General features: G+C 42.9%; 1 pseudogene; it reads right to left on the reverse strand.

The window, feature by feature from the left end:
• Window positions 1–6,714: 6,714 nt before the first annotated feature.
• On the reverse strand, window positions 6,715–6,810 carry LOC139030302 (U6 spliceosomal RNA; annotated as a pseudogene).
• Between the last annotated feature and the right edge of the window lie 10,020 nt (window positions 6,811–16,830).

Below are 16,830 nucleotides of genomic sequence, written 5' to 3' on the forward strand. Positions count from 1 at the left end.
TCCAGTTATTTCCAGTGCTTTAACGTATGTTCTTTAAATAAACAATCAAGGTCTTGAGTTCTTTTTTATTATTTATTTTGGCTGCCCTGCTGTAATGTGGGGGTCTTAGTTCCCCAACCAGGGATTAAACGCATGCACCCTGCAGTGGAAGCTTGGAGTCTTAACCACTGGACAGCCAAGGAAGTCCCTAGGGTCTTGGGTTCTTGAACTAGTTCTTGCATAAACTAGCTGGGTTTCTTGACCTCTTGGAGACCAAATTTCTTTAAAATGTTCAAATTTTGTATTAAAGGAAAAAACCCTCAATCATTCTTTAACAAAAAGCATTACAAGGAGGGCTAAAAAGAGATCATGATTGTGAAATATATGTTGGGATTAATTGTTAAGGTCTCAATGCTCTTGTATTCTTCGTTTTTTATTTTCTGTTTTTTTTTTAACCAGAACTTTCAGCAGGGTTGGCTACTCCTTTCTTCTTGAAACTCTTAATTTTTTGATTTCTTAACATGACCACATATTCCTGATTTTCTTCTCTTGCTCAACATTCTCAACATTTAAATGTTGGTATCTCTGGGGATAGGGTCCTAGGCTTCCTCTTTGCTCTGCACTCTTTCCTCAGGTAATCCAGAAATGATTCCCTTGGATTTAGAAATCATTAAATACCAAAATTACATCTTCACTCAGGTTTCTCTCAGTCCCAGATTCTCATCTCCTCTTTCTTTCTTCCTTCCTGCCTCTCTCTCTTTCTCGTTCTTTTACCACTGAGTCCCATCCACTTCCTTTCTTGACATCTCCATTGTGAGTTCTCTTAGATACCTCTGACCAACTTGTCTGGACCAAGATGAATCCAAGATGGAAACTTTGAACCCATCCCCGAAACTATGGCCTCCAATAAACCCCCCATCACTAAGCATTTGTTCATTCATCTGCGATATATCAAATACTCTCTATGTGCCACTGAATGTTTGGCACAGAGAAACAGTGAACTAGACTGAACATTTCTGCCTTCTGTGCCTCCTAGCCTCCTAGTGCAGATTGGCAGTGTCCGTCCAGTACAGAGCCACTAACCACAGGCGATTATTAAGGACTTGAACTGTGGCTAGTCTAACTTGAGATGTGTTGTTAGTGTAAAAGACACACCATAGTTTGAAGACTCAATATAAAAAGAATAGTAAAATCTCTCCTTATTTCTGATTTTGTTTGCTTATTGAAATAATATTTTGGATTTATGGGATTAAGTAAAATGTATCATGAAAATATGTAGTGGTTAAGACTCAGTACTTCCATCACAGGGGACATGGGTTCAATCCGAGGTTGGGGAATTAAGATCCTGCATGGTGCATGGACATATATATATATATATATATATATAATTTAAATTAAATATATATAATTTCACATCTTTTTAATGTGACTATTAGCAAATTAAAAATTTTAAATTACCTATGTGCTTTGCATTACTTTTATTTTTTTGATTTTTTAAAAATTGAAGTATAGTTGATTTACAATACTGTTATTTTCAGTTGTACAGAAAAGTGATTCAGTGATATGTATGTATATGCTTTATATATAAATATATTCTTTTTGGGATTCTTTTCCGTTACAGGTTATTACAAAATATTGACTGTAGTTCCCTGTTTCCCAGTTGGTCCTTGCTGGTTATCTATTTTACATATATGCTGTTGTTGCCAAGTCATGTCCGACTCTTTGCCACCCCATGGACTGGAGCCCATCAGGCTCCTCTGTCCATGGAATTTCCAGGCAAGAATACTGGAGTGGGTTGCCATTTCCTTCTCCAAATTTATACATACAATAATGTATATATGTTAATCCCAAACTCCTAATTTATCCCTCTTCTCCCTTTTCCCTTTGATAACCATAATTTTTTTTTTTCTGTCTGTGGGCCTGCCTCTTTCTGTTTTGTATACAAGTTCCTTTGTATCTTTTTAACATATAAGCAACATCACATGATATTTGTCTTTCTCTCTCTGGCTCACTTCACTCAGTATGATAATCTCTAGGTCCATCCATGTTGCTGCAGATGGCATTATTTCATTCTTTTTATGGCTGAGTTATATTCCATTGTATATATGTACTGCACCTTCTTTATCCATTCATTGATCAGGGGACATTGAGGTGCTTCCTTGTCTTGATTATTGTAAACAGTGCTGCTCTAAGCATTGGAGTGCATATATCTCTTTATGGTATATGCCCTGGAGTGGGATTGCTGGATAATGCATTACTTTTCACCTGGACAGTGTTATTCTTCCTGGACTCAGTAAGAAAGTAAACAAATCAAAAAGATAATGGCTTAAGAAGCTTTAATTGTGGTAAATGCTCTGAAGGAAATAAACTGAAGGAAATGATCCTAAGCCAGAAGACTAGGAGTCCTGGATAATCTTATCTTTTTCTCAACTCTGCCCTCCTGTCGAGTTATTTTTAGGTCCTGCTGCCTCCACTTTAAAATATAGCTTTACTGGAAATAGAACTGCCATATGACCCAGCAATCCCACTTCTGGGCATACACACCAAGGAAACCAGATCTGAAAGAGACACGTGCACCCCAATGTTCATCGCAGCACTGTTTATAATAGCCAGGACATGGAAGCAACCCAGATGCCCATCAGCAGATGAATGGATGAGGAAGCTGTGGTACATATACACCATGGAATATTACTCAGCCATTAAAAAGAATTCATTTTAATCAGTTCTAATGAGATGGATGAAACTGGAGCCCATTATACAGAGCGAAGTAAGCCAGAAAGATAAAGACCATTACAGTATACTAACACATATATATGGACTTTAGAAAGATGGTAACGATAACCCTATATGCAAAACAGAAAAAGAGACTCAGATGTATAGAACAGACTTGTGGACTCTGGGAGAAGGCGAGGGTGGGATGTTTCAAGAGAACAGCATTGAAACATGTATATTATCTAGGGTGAAACAGATCACCAGCCCAGGTTGGGTGCATGAGACAAGTGATCGGGCCTGGTGCACTGGAAAGACCCAGAGGAATCTGGTGGAGAGGGAGGTGGGAGGGGGGACCAGGATGGGGAATACATGTAAATCCATGGCTAATTCATTTCAATGTATGACAAAAACTACTGTAATGATGTAAAGTAATTAGCCTCCATCTAATAAAAATAAATGGAAAATAAATAAATAAATAAATAAAAATAAAATTAAAAAAAATAAATAAAATATAGCTTTAAATCTATGTGCTATCACCCGATCTACTACCAACCTGTGTAAGCCTTCTGCGTTTTGCCAACACTCTGTAAATACACTCTATTAACTCATTTCCTTGCTTCCCCTTCCAACCCTATGCAGTGTCCCTTCCCTCCTTAAAACCCATCAGTGACTTCCAGCTTTCTTCTCCAGGCTCATTCTCCATCCCACCCCTACCACCCAGCACACACACACCACACATATCTCCCTTGTCTTTAAACACTTCATGTACTATATTTGTTTCAGTTTCAGTTTATATTCCATAGTCAGCCTCAGAGGTGTCATTCTTGACTATTCTGTTTCAAATAGTTCTTAATGAATATAAAAAACTAATGTCTCTCCTGCTCCTCTGCCTTAATTCCCTCTTTGTTGGGTTTTTATTTGTTGGGTCTTTATCTTTATCTTTTTATTCATCAATGTACCCCAGCTCTAATCCAACCCTTGGCGTATGGTGGTAGCGGTTTAGTTGCTAAGTAGTGTCCAATTCTTTCGACCCCAAGGACTGTAGCCTGCTAGGTTCCTCTGTCTCTGGGATTCTCCAGGCACGAATACTGGAATGGGTTGCCTTTTCCTTCTCCAGGGGATATTCCCAACCCAAGAATCAAACGGGTCTCCTGCATTGCAGGCAGATTCTTTACCAACTGAGCTTTGAGGGTGTATGGCAGACTGATAAATATTTGTTGACATATTGAAAGGAAAACCCATTTAAAGACTTACTAATCTTGTTTTGAAAATGAAAGTTCTTACCATCATTTAGCTCTTGGCTGTTGACTGCCAGCTTACCTCTTAACCATTTTTTTTAGGCAAGAAATAATTAGACTCATTATCTTTAAAGGGAAAGCAAGTTAACATAAAACATCATTTCCCCAAATTGTTTAATTTATTTCACACTGTGGGATATATAATATTAACTAAGTACCACAAATGGTCGTTAAATAAAAGACAGACACATAATAGCACCAAAACAAAGATGAATAAAGTCAACAGATTGCCCTATGCATTACTTTGTCAAATAAGAGAGGTATTTTTGATATATTTTCTCTTGTGCTTCTCCATCCTAGGACTGTTTGGTTAGGGGTGGGTACAGAAGTGCCTTCCTCCCCACAGCTTGAGGTTCACTCAGCTTGGGTCCTGACCCTATTGATTGGCTCACCCTGCTGAGTGGGTTCTGACCTGAACATCACTCATTTCTTGACCATCTAGGCCTCATCAAACAAACCACACTGATACATACATGGCTGAAAGGAGAAGGCACAGCCCACACGAGTTTGGGACGTAAAGAATTCCACTCAGTAGTTTGCTGAGAAGCGTTTGGACAGCAGGTTTTAATGTTTTGGTCAGTGAGAAATATGCAAAGGTGAGTGCAGTGTATGTCCCCAGCAAGAGGTTCTCCAGCTGTTGCCAGACCCAAGTTTTTGTGTCTGATGCACAGCGAGGCCAAACAAACTGAAATGTCAGAGTTAGGAACAGAGAAAGATTTACAGCAGAGCCAAACAAGGAGAATGGCTCCTCAAAAACCTTGAAGTCGCTGATGCTTTTCAGGGAAGGGTTTTTAATAGACAAAATTTGGGGTTACTGCTGCAGGGTATGTGGCTTTCTAATGACTGGTTAGTGGTGAGGTAATAGGAGTCTTATGCTCAGACTGAAGTTACCATCTTCCACCAAGGGGAGGAAGAGGTTTAGTTCTTGCAGAAGAACTCAGAAATATATTGTTATGGATATTCCCTGAGAAGGAATCAGGACCCTAACCCACTGGGTTTCTTGACTTCTTCTTGTTCAGTCGCCAAGTCATGTCTGACTCTCTGCGATCCCATGGACTGCAGCACGCCAGGTTTCTCTGTCCTTCACCTTCTCCTGGAGTCTGCTCAGTCTCCTGTCCATTGAGTCAGTGATGCTATCCAACCATGACATCCTCTGTCGCCCCCTTCTCCTCTTGCCCTTAACGTTTCCCAGCATCAGGGTTTTTTTACCCAATGAGTTGGCTCTTCGCATCAGGTGGCCAAAGTATTGGAGCTTCAGCTTCAGCATCAGTCCTTCCAGTGAATATTCAGGGTTGATTTCCTTTAGGATGGACTGGTTTGATCTCCTTGCTTGACTGCTCCTCCCCTGTTTCTGCATTCCTTTCCTCCCCTGATTAGCACCTGTTTAATCTGCTCTTTGGAACTCAGGGAAGGTCAAGGAGGCTGAATGAACTCTATTTCCTACAAACAAGAAATGGGAGGGAGGGCCAGCATATTAAAAGGATTTGTACTTGGGGGGCCCCCCCACAGAGTCCTGCTTGGTCTCAAGATGAGGACACAGACATACACATATACAGAGGGAAAACCATGGTAAGACACAGGGAGAAGATGACCATCTGCAAGCCAAGGAGCAAGGCCTCCGAAGAAACCAACCCTGTCGACAGCTTGATCTTAGACTTCCAGCCTACAGAATTGTGAGAAAAGTAAATTTCTGTTGTCTCGGTATAAGCTTTCCTGGTGGCCCAGTGGTAAAGAATCTGCCTGCAAGGCAGGAGTCTTGAGTTCGACCCCTGGTTTGGGAAGATCCCCTGGAGAAGGAAATGGCAACCCACTCCAGTATTCTTGCCTGGAGAATTCCATAGACAGTGGAGCCTGGTGGGCTACAGTCAATGGGGTTGCAAAGAGTTGGACACAACTGAGCGACTAGACAGCAACAACAACCATGCCATTCTATTGCAGGAGAATGGGACATGAAAGAATGGTCACATTCCAGGTTGTGGGCAAATCCCTGGGACAGGCCACTAAGTGAGGGTTCTTGGCTTCATGCAGGAAAGAATTCACGCGTGAGCCACAGTAAAGGGAAAGTGAGTTTATCTAAACCCACATCATATAGGCAAAATGTAGTCTGTGTCAGATGCTGAAGATGAAGCTCTGATACTTTGGCCACCTGGTGTGAAGAGCCGACTTATTGGAAAAGACCCTGATGCTGGGAAAGACTGGGGGCGCAGGGAGGGGGTGACTGCAGAGAATGAGGTGGTTGGATGGCATCTCTCACTCAATGGACATGAGTTTGAGCAAACTCAGGGAGAGAGTGAAGGACCGGGAAGCCTGGCGTGCTGGAGTCCACAGGGTGGGAAAGAATTGGACTTGTCTTAGGGACTGAACAACAGTCTGTTTCAGAAGGTGAGAGTGGCCCCAGGGGATGGGGTGGTTTAGTTTTTACGGGTTGGGTAATTTTATATGCTAACAAAAAGAGGAATATTTGTTATGCAAACTATTTTGTTATGCTAATAGTTATGCTAACTAGTGTGAAGAAACGGCAGGAAATCTCCAAGAATTGGGCCACCACCCACTCTTTGACCTTTTATGGTCAGTCTGGGAACTGTCATGGCACCTGTGGGTGAGTCTTTCAGCAGATGCTAATATTACAGTGAGAGTACAGTGAAATTCAAGGTCTACTGGAAGTGGAATCGTCTGCCATCTTGGGCCTAATTGGTTGTAACCAGTTTTTTTTCCCCCCCTTAATAAAAATATGGAATGTTTCATTCATTCATCCTTGCTCAGGGACCATACTTATCTTCTCTGTATCATTCCAGTTTCAGTATATGTGCTGCCAAAGTGAGTGTTTTTTTTCCTTTGAAGTAATCATATGATTTTTATTATTTGATTTATTAACAGTGGCAGATTACACTGATAGTTTTCCAATAGTGGCCCATCCTTGAATCCTTTTTTCCCTTTTTAACTTTTATTTCATGTTGGCGTATAGCTGATGAATAATGCTGCCGTAGTTTCAGGTGCACGGGAAGTGGCTCAGCTATACCTATATACACGTGTGTGTCCATTCTCCCCCAAACACTCTTCCCTTTCAAGTTACTACATGATACTGAGCAGAGTTCCCTGTGGTGAGCACATTTTGTTACCAGTTTTTGTGGTATCCTCAGAGGCTATTTTAAAGGTTCTGCCCTTGGGACTTGCCTCATAGTCCATTGGTTAAGACACTGTGCTTCCAATGGGGGCATGGGTTCAGTCCCTAGTTGGGGAAGTTCTGCATGCAGTGCTTAGTCAAATAAATAAATAAATAATGGGGGACTTCCTTGGTGGTCCAGGGGTTAGGACTCCACCCTTCCAATGCAGGGGCCGTGAGTTTGATCCGTGGTTGAGGAACGAAGATTCCACATGCCTGGTGGCACAACAACAAAAAGTCCTCCCCCCACCCCCCCACCCCCGCCTTGCCTCTTGTCTCAATTCAGTCTGTGGTAGTTTGTTATTACAGCCTGAACAAAGTAGTATACCATAATCATTTTGTTTTTCATGTGCAAAAACTGAAGGGTGAAGAGATTAAGTAACTTCTCCAATTAATAACTGAAAGGACTTAACTTTGGTAGACTGATTCGTAAACTTTTCCTTCTACCGACTGTGCTATGCTCTCTGTGTAGATAAACTGATAGAGGATAACTGGATAGAGTGCAAAAAATTCCTTCTTACTCCACCTGGATCATATGCAACTAAGACAATATTGGAAAGCATTTTCCAAGGACGTAATCCATGTAAGGTCTTGATGTTTTCCTCTGTAGGAGCTGGTAGAGGTTGGGGGCAAGTAAAACGTCCCCAGGTCAGCAGCTGATGGTCAGGGGAGGTGGGCTGAGTTCTGCAGGATGTTAATAGAACGAAGATAGAGCTAGACTCTAGCTCCATCTATTGTTCTACAATCCTGCTGTTCCTGGTAGTTTTTGCAGAAGTACCTCCTTTTTTTTGCCTCTCTTGACAGCTGTACGTAAATTAATACTACAAGAAACAAACAAACAAAAAAAACCAAGACTTTCCTGGTGGTACAATGGATAGGAATCCCCCTCCTGCCAATGCAGGGGACATGGGTTCAATCCCTGGTCCTAGAAGATTCCACATGCCACAGAGCAACTGAGCCCTTGAGCCGCTACTACTGAGCCTGTGTGCCACAGCTACTGAAGCCCAAGCTCCTAGGTCTTGTTCTCCACCACTAAAGAAGCCACTGCAATGAGAAGCCCGTGCCCCGTAACTAGAGACTAGCCCCTGCTCTCTGCAAGCAGAGAAAGCCCGCGTGCAGCAGCTAAGATCCAGCACAACTAACAATAAAACAGATACATTATTTAAGAAAAAACCCAAATCAAAAATAAAAAGGCTCATATGTGAAGAAACACACCTAAAAACCACAAATGTAGGTAAGCTAAACGTCGGGTCTGTGTTACAGCGGAAGTGCGAAGGAGGGAAGGCATTCTGTGAACTGCGGGCTCTCTCCTGCGCCCTCTGCTGGTTGAGGTCATGAAAGGCACCATCTCTAGAAACTGAACTGTTTTGCAGGGGAAAGGAAGGTCTATTTCTCAGTGTACACTGCAGGGTAACGTGGGACAAGTTTGTCTACTGAAAGGAACTCCTCAGGAAGTTTGTTTAAAGTACAGAATCCCAAACCTCACCCGGTTGCAGTATGGGACTCTGGGAACCTGTATTTTTAATGAACGTCACAGATTCTTATCAGGCAAGTGTGAGGAACATTTCAGTAAGAGAGAGGCTAGAGCCACAGGGCCATTTCAACATAGCTGTTATTCCTAGTCTGAGATCGCATCATCTCTTGCCTGAATTATACCAGCAGCCTCTTAATTACCGCTCCAGGTTTCCTCATGGGTCCCTTCCAGTGCCTCATCCTCAGAGCAGCCAGAGAGACACATTCAGCACGAGAGCTGGGTCATTCCACGTCCCTGCTTCATGATTTCACATTCATCTTCGGAACACAATCCACAGTCCCAAGCAAGGGCTGCCTTCCCCGTGTCCCACAGCCTTGCTTCTTGCTTGTTCCCTCTTTTCAGCTCACCTCCAGGCGCAGTGGCCCTGCTTGGAGCTGCTCTCATGATGCCCACCCTACCCTCATCTCTGCACACTGCACTCAGACAACAGCTTCAACCATGCTCAATCCTGCTGTCTTCAACCTCCATCACCCTTGCTGCTCCCCACTTAGGAAGCCAATGCGGCTGCAGGTCAGCCTATCTTTGTCCAGTATTTTCACAGCATCTCATCCTTTCCCTTTGGAGCACTTGTTATGATTGTGATTAATAAATGAGCTGTGTTTAAAGACTAATTTTTCCTCTCAAGAATTAAAGGCCCATGGGCCCGAGACAGGGTCTGACCTTTCCCCACTGCATCCCTAGTGTTTTGTCCACAGCCTGGCATATAGTAGGTACTCAAAAATATTCTAGGAATAAATGTAAATTTAGGGACTTCCCACTGGCATGCTGCAACTACTGAGGCCCATGTGCCCATGAACCGCAGTGAGGAGTGACCCCTGCTTGTCACAGTTAGAGAAAGCCCACATGCAACAACGAAGACCCAGTGCATCCAAAAATAAATTTTAAAAAAAGTACACAGGGGAGATGGGAGATGGGAGTGCCAGGGGCCCCAAGCCAGCCACCAGCATGCAGCTTCCCAGAAACTGGCAGGCCTTAGGAGCCAAGTGGCTGCCAAAGACTTGGTCAACGAGATTCCTTTCTTCCCCACTTGCTGCTGGGATTGAGGGATATTGAGATGCAGGCCAGGGCAGCCAAGGTTATGTAATATATATGTTTTATTTTTTAAAAGGGCAGTAAATTGGTGTCTAGTTTGGAACTATAAACTTAAAAAAAAATATGCTGAGGTTTTCTTGACGTTCAGCTTTGGTTGCCTTGAAATTCCTCCCCAGCCCAGGTTCACCTGATGGGAAGATTCGTGGTGGGTCATGCCTCCTCTGGGAGGGAGAGCTACTGTGACGAGGAAAATGCCTGAGGAGCTTTCTGGATATGAGACTGTAGGCGTCAGGGAGGGTCTTGTGTCAGAGGGGTCATGAGACTGAACTGCGCTGTCTGGGAAAGTGGAGGGGTTCTTGTTCCGGAGATTTGGGGTTCAAGGCGAAGAGAGCAGGGGGATGGAGAGAGAGAGGAGGGTCATCAGCGGAAGCTGAGGCTCGGGTGTAGGAGAAAAAAGTCAAGGAAACAGTTTTTAAAGAGCAGGGTTGTCTAGTACACACACCGTGGGGACTGCTGTGGAAATCAAGGGACTGGGGTTGAATTCCATCATGGGGTCCACAGTGGAGAGTGGGAACCAGGACTCAGCACACGGTGGAAACTGGAAGCAGAGCTGGCCAGGAGAAAACAACACTTCGACTCTTCCTGGGACTTCTCCCAACATGTACAAAAGACTTCATAGACACTGTTTCCTAGATTTCAAGGGGGCAGGGGAGACCCCAGCTGACATCTGGTTTGCGTCTGCGGAGAGTTCCTTTCCCAGACCTGTCGCTCATCTTCATCTCTGGCATCTCTTTTCCTTTTAGGGAAACCATGGCAGAAGGAACAGGAGTTTTGGAGACAGACTGACCTGAATTTGAGCTCTGTTTCAACTGCTTAACCCATTTGAGCCACGATTTTGTGAGCTGTAAAAAGCATCTCCCAGGACAGGATTATGAGTAGGCTTAAATTAAATGACATATCACACATACATGGGTTAAGAGTTTAGGTCTTGGAGTCAGATTGCTTGATACAAATCCTGGCTTTGCTGTTTGCTGGCTGTCTAATTTTTGGGTAAGTGATTCAATTTCCTTTTATGAAGAATAAGGCAAAAATTAGGTTGTTGGGAAGATCAAAAGAGATAAAACAGTAAAGCAGTTAGAATTATGCCTGGCATTACAGCTAATGTTTAATGAGTGTTAGCCATTACTGCTGTTGTTACTATTATTACATATGTACGATGTCTGGTTTTGATAGGACATTAATTAATGACTTCTGCCCTTTAATTTGTAGGAATACAAGACCCGAGAATTCCCATGTTACAGACATCTCATTTTCCCAGAGGAATTAACTAAACGAGAATCAATTGATCACATACATCAGTTATGAAGGTTCACAGAAGCTTTAATCATTTCTTTCCTCACTTTATCCTTCATAAAGATCTGTCGCTAAGGGGTTTAAGATGCTATTGATACAGAAGTATTTTTATTTGGAAAAAAATGATGCTGTCAGTTTTAAGAAATATACCCCATGTTTTTCTTTGCTCTTCAACAAATCTTATAATTTAAATCTCCAGGCCTTATGCTCTCCCCTTGGAGAGTCTGCTCTGCCTTTGATGCCCTTTGACTTTCTTACATTTAAATTCCTGCTATTGGGATTTCCCTGGTGATCAGTGGTTATGGAACGCAGGAGACATGGGTTCAATCCCTGGTCGGGGAACTAAGGTCACACGTGTTGCAGAGTACCTAAGCTCACACGGTGCAGTTACTGAGCCTGTGTGTTCCGGGGCCCACGTGCCACAACCTGAGAGTCTGTGTACCCCAACGAAAGATCCTGCCTGATGCTAAGATCCCGAGTGCCGCAACTAAGACCTGTCACAGCCAGATAAATAAATATTAAAAAAAAATCCTATTATTGCTTTAGGTTGATTGTTATCAGCTTCCTTTATTTTAAATATAATTTTATTTATTTAGGGCTGTGCTGGGTCTTCCCTGGTGCTCAAGGGCTTTCTCTGGTTGCAGAGAGTGCGGGCTACTCTTCGTCGCAGACTCTAGAGCATGCGGATTTCAGTAGTTGTGGCACACGGGCTTAGCTGTTCCACGGCACGTGGAATCTTCCTGGACCGGGGACTGAATCCGTGTCCTCAGCATTGGCAGGCAGATTCTTATCCACTGCGCCACCTGGGAAGTCCAGTTGTTACTAAAACTGCAACATTCACAGGCCAAGATTGTGAGAGCCGGTCTCCAGTTTTATTCATTTGATTGTTTCTGGCTGTGCTGGGTCTCTGTTGCTGTGTGGGCTTTTCCCTGGTTGCGGTGAGCAGGGCTCCTTTCCCGAGCAGTGTGAGGGCTTCTCGTGGCTCTGGCTTCTCCTGTGGAGCACAGGCTCCAGGGCTCTCGGGCTTCGGTGACTGAGCTGTGTGGGCTCCGTCGTTGGGGTTCCTGAGCTTAGCTGCCCCACGGCATGTGGGATGTTCCTGGACCAGGGATTGAACCTGTGGCTCCTGCATTGGCAGGCAGACTCTTTACCACTGAGCCACCAGGAAAGCCCTGTGACGGCCGTTCTAAATAAAGGGTTTTTACAAGCGAGCCTTCCAGGCCCTGTCGCTGTGGAGCCGCACTCTTAAGTGCCCTGGTTGTGGTGGTCCCTCCTGGGGTAAGCATAACTAGGTGGGCAGAGGGCCTGAGTTCAGGGCCTGGCTCTGAGCTTGGGTGTGTGATCTTGGCCAAAACGTGATCTTACATTTTCTCTTCTTCAGCTTCCTCAGGTAAAGTAAGATAAGCTGATGCTGGAGGGAGGGAGAGGAAATAGAGATCTGTATAGTCCTGAGATGTGGTTAATGCCCTACAAGTGTCGGTTCTTGCAGTTAATGGCTAGGATACTTTAGTAAATTATTTCGGGCACCAAACCAGACTCTTTCCCACCCCTGGCTCAGGAAGTCATGAGACCTAGCAGTGCTGGAAGCCAGGAAAGGCTCCCAGTTGGTGGTTAGTCTTATTCCCCAGCCCTGAAAAGGGACCGTCCTACTCTATGTCGCTGTCTTAATTTTGTATAAAATGGGTCTGAGCCTCCCTCCTCATTACCTGCAGTGCAGAGACCTTCTCAGACCAGTGTACTTTCTCCTGCCTGGGGTGGGATTCAGTCCTCTCTCCTGTGGCGGACTTACAGCTAGGTCATTTCACTTTCCCCAACTGATTTTTATAGATTCTATAAGATTCTGATGATAAAATCAATGTGAAATTATTTTTAAATTGGAAAATGTTAGAAAAATACATTATCTTATAATAAGTTGGTAATAATGCTGATAGTAATAAATACCCAGGCTTATCTGAGCTTGTTTTTGCTTGTAGTTCATAATGCTGGTGCTCTAAGGCATATAATTCCCTTCCTTTTGCAACAGTGGTCACACTGAGCAAGGTTCTATATCAAAGAAAGTTTGTGAAATACGTGTTAGTCAATTTTTCTGATTATTAGCCACAGTATATGATTTGAAGCAGGAAGACAGAGATTTTAGGGGGGATAATTATGTGGTATTAAACTATCCATGTGTTTTAAATTTGGATAACCTTGAAGAGTGTGAAAGGGGTTTATTTTCAGGCATTATGTTATAGATAGTTGATTTCAAGCTCCGAAGTGAGTGAAAATTTCTTTATTTCCAAATGTCTGTTCTTTTTTGGAACACTCGATCTGCTTTCTCATTTGCAGCTCAGTGAGCGGCTAGTCATTAGAAGAGATTGTGGGAGAAAGTCCATGCTGTTCTCCTCAGTCTAGCTGCACTTTTTACTGGAATGTTTATGAGTCTGAGCAGGACTACCAGTCTCCATGTTTGGTGGGAAACCCCATTTCAAATTCCTCTAACCTCGAGGGTCATCACTGCCCAAAGTCACCCCTTGTTTCAGGGACAAGCCCCAGGACAGGCTTCTGTTCTGCCTGTACAGTGTCCATCAGTAATGTGAGTTTTTCTACACTTCCTTGTATGAAAGATTTTTATATAAAAGGTCCATACACAGATACAAACTCATCTGCCAATGAGGCAGAACCTCTGTTCCTCTCCAGTCAGAATGTCTTCATTTGCTAAGAAAAATCTGATTCAGGGCTTGAAAATCATGACCATAAAGATTGAAGGCAGGAGGAGAAGGGGCCGACAGAGGATGAGATGGTTGGATGGCATCACTGACTCAATGGGCTTGAGTTTGAGCAAGCTCCGGGAGATGGTGAAGGACGGGGAGGCCTGGCGTGCTGCAGTCCACGGGGTCGCAAAGAGTTGGACATGACTGAGCGACTGAACTGAACTGAATATGAAAGCACCTTTCTTCTGTTTAAGAACCATGAGTTCAAGAACTATTTAACATTTCTCTTGATTTCCCCCACAACATTTTCTTCGTGTTACCATTATTGAATTTATTGTATGAGCCCAGGGCTTTCCAGTGGTTGATGGTGTCTGTGTAGACTGCACATACCTTGAGGACAAGAACTTCCCTTTGCTCATATTTGGGAGCTTTATATGTGTTGCGTGCTGAAGTGTTTTTGACTGGAATAAAGTGTGGGGTTGGGGAAGGTAGCTTGAGAAATACTGAAAGACAGCCACTAGACAACTTTCACTTTTTGAACAATCAAATGATTTTATATTAGTTACAATTTCAGAAATTGCTATCAAATCAGTCATGGTAATTTTATAAAAGACAAGGTTATTGGTTATTATTTTTAAAAGCACATTTTTCATCTGATTTTTAAAAATCAAGAATTTATTAGTGGGAAGACCCTACATTCCATGAGGCAACTAAGCTAATGTGTCACAACTACCCAGCCTGGGATCCAGAGCCCGTGATCCAGAACAAGGGACGTCACCCCACGGGAAGCCCGAACGCTGCAACTGGAGAATAGTCTGCATGCGGCAGTGAAGACCCAGTGAAGCCAGAGATAAATCATAAATAAAACAAAACAAGAAAAGAATTTATGAGCACTAAGGCAAGGTTTTTTCCTGCCAGTTTTCAAGTAGGTGGGCCTTTCTAGGGCAAATAATTTATAGTTATAGGCAAATTATTTATAGTTTATTTATTTTAACTGATCTTTGCCAGTTAGCCCTCAGATTGCTGAGTTTTATCAAATACACATCTGTCCTTAGGTTTGCTGGGAAAGCCTGCTAATGGTATATGTAAGTTTTGTTCTAATCCTTGCAGTATTGGGATTGGGAACTTATAGAAACGTGTAGTTTGTTTTGAGACTGTTCTCTTAAAAATAAGACCTTATTTCAAATAAATGAAAGAAATTTGGGGTCACTAATATAACCAGAAACTGGTAGCTATAACTCTTTATTGAATGTGAGCTTTTAAGGAGACTGGGTCCAGGGGCATACAGTTTTTCTGGGCATTCAGGGTCTGCCCCCTAATGGTGAGATACACTATTTAAGAAGCCTTTACCCCTCAGAATTCTGTGATGGGAAGACAGAAAACCTTTTTAGCAAGTAGTGTGATTCCTAATTCTGGTTCTGGTCTTAGAAAGAAGGGGATGATCACCCTTCCAGTTCCCTGTTGTTAGAAGCATACATTTGGAGTGTTTTAGGGTTTGTAGCTTCCTTCCTTGAATCCAGCCATAATTCTTTCCAGCATTCTTGAAATGCAGAGTGAGAAATGAAGGTGGTTTTGCCAAAATGTCCCTTTGTTCCACACTGTGTACCCTGAACACACCTCTAACTTTAAATTGACTACAAGACTATTAGTTTTAGCCTCGTGGTGAGCGTGGAGAATCAGCTTCGTTTCAGATTCTGGCTCTGCTATTTTCTAGTTGTGTGAGCTTGGAGGAAATCACTTAAGATGTCTTTCAGTTTCGTAACGTGTAAACTGAGACCAATAGTTTCTATTGTCGGTCCCTGGTGGTCCAGGGGATAAGAATCTTCTTGCCAATGCAGGAGACACGGGTTCTATCTCTGGTCCGGGAACTAAGCCCCGCTGCGCTGTGACCACTAAAGCCCTCTCACCCTAGAATCTCTGTTCTTCAACAGGAGAAGCCACAGCAGTAAGTCTGTGTACCACAACTAGAGAGTAGCCCCTGTTTGCCACAACTAGAGAAAGCCCAGAATGCAAAGTCAAGCAGTGAAGACCCAGCACAGCCAAAAATAAATAAATAAAATTTTAAAAATCATACGAAATCCCAGGGTGATATGAATGAGATAATGTTTGTGATAACTTAGCATGCTGGTATGCAGTGAACACTCATGAAATGACAGCTATTACTATTATCTCTGTACTTGTAGAATCCCTTTGTGTCTTATTTTTACAGACCTCGATAGCAACTTCTGTGACTATTTGTTGAGCTGAACTGATGGAGTAGAGTTTGGTCACAGTGCCCATGTGATATTGAGCTAAGAATCCAGTTAGTTTTTGGATGGGTTGACAGATCCCTTAGATTCAAGCTGTTGGCCTCAAAGGACCTCGAACAAGAGTGTTTTCTTGGTTTGTTGTGAACCTATTGCTAGTGTTAGAAAATAGCTCAAGTGCTTGTGAGTGAGGGGCATGGACTCTGCAGAGGAAACATCATTAGAGTCACTTACTGACCTCTTGCTAAGCTTCAGTGCTGGCTGGCTTTTAGATAAAATGCAAATGTCCTTAAGAGAACACAAGAGTGCACTAAACTGCTATATGATAGAAGAGTTTATGAGTTAACCTTTATTGAGTATCAGTAAAATTTTGCACTATTAACTTAAACAGGAAGACTATTTTATGAAAGTTTCAGTACCCTAAGCTTGGTGTTAATCTCTTTGTGTTTGTTACTATTACAGTACATCGTGTAGTGCCAGCCTTGGAACACAAAAGTTCAGAATGTTCTGGCATGTGGAACTGCTCAAGAAAGACACTGGAATTCTAGCTTGTCCAGCTTGGATTAGACTGTGCAAACCACACTGGTGAAAATGTACCAGAATGCCTCTAACTCCAGTGGTTCTTAATGCAGCTGTCTTTTGACTGTCTCTCCTCTTATTGTGCATTCCTGAGGAGTCCCATATATTTCTCCTGTCAATAATAAACTATCTTTAGTGGTGACATTCATTATTTTTGAACTCAAGTTGTAGAGGAAAACTACAGTGTTATTTACAATAGTCAAGATATGGAGGGGCTTCCCTGGTGGCTCAGTGGTAGGAA

This window comes from Odocoileus virginianus, chromosome 21 (genome assembly GCF_023699985.2).
Source record: "Odocoileus virginianus isolate 20LAN1187 ecotype Illinois chromosome 21, Ovbor_1.2, whole genome shotgun sequence".
Taxonomy (NCBI): domain Eukaryota; kingdom Metazoa; phylum Chordata; class Mammalia; order Artiodactyla; family Cervidae; genus Odocoileus; species Odocoileus virginianus.